This window comes from Bison bison, unplaced genomic scaffold (genome assembly GCF_000754665.1).
Source record: "Bison bison bison isolate TAMUID 2011002044 unplaced genomic scaffold, Bison_UMD1.0 scf7180017864471, whole genome shotgun sequence".
NCBI lineage: Eukaryota > Metazoa > Chordata > Mammalia > Artiodactyla > Bovidae > Bison > Bison bison.
Window position 1 is genome coordinate 41436400 of NW_011495032.1, and position 400 is coordinate 41436799.

The 400-nt window shown below is 70.2% G+C and overlaps 1 protein-coding gene across 1 annotated transcript in view; it reads right to left on the minus strand.

The window, feature by feature from the left end:
- ABCB6 (ATP-binding cassette, sub-family B (MDR/TAP), member 6 (Langereis blood group)) overlaps positions 1-400 on the minus strand; it is an 8253-nt gene that overhangs the window by 6365 nt on the left and 1488 nt on the right. The window lies entirely within an intron of this gene.

Here is a 400-nt window from a genome sequence, read left to right on the forward strand (position 1 = left end):
GGGGCGCAGAATCCCGAGTATCTCGGGTCATGGATCCTCTGGGCGCTGAGCCGCGGGGGTCGCCGGGCAGGGTCGCACGTGGACCCGGCCACACCACCCAGTCGCTTCGCGCACGGCGCCGCCGCCACGCACTCACGCCGGGCACGTACGCTATCTCCGCCGTTCGGCCGCTGCTCGCAGGCAGGTGGCCCTCCGGCCGGGTCCGAACCCACGGGAGTGTTCAACGTCCGACTCCCAGCGACTCTCTTCCTCAGCAGCCCCGCCCACCGGGGCCGCCCCCGGCCCCTACTCAGGTCCCCATTGGTCGAAAGTCTCCGAAGGGGCGAGGAGGGGGATGGTGCACGCAAAGGGCAAAATAAACGGGCGGAGCCGGCATGGTCACGTGCTCAGGGCGGGAAAT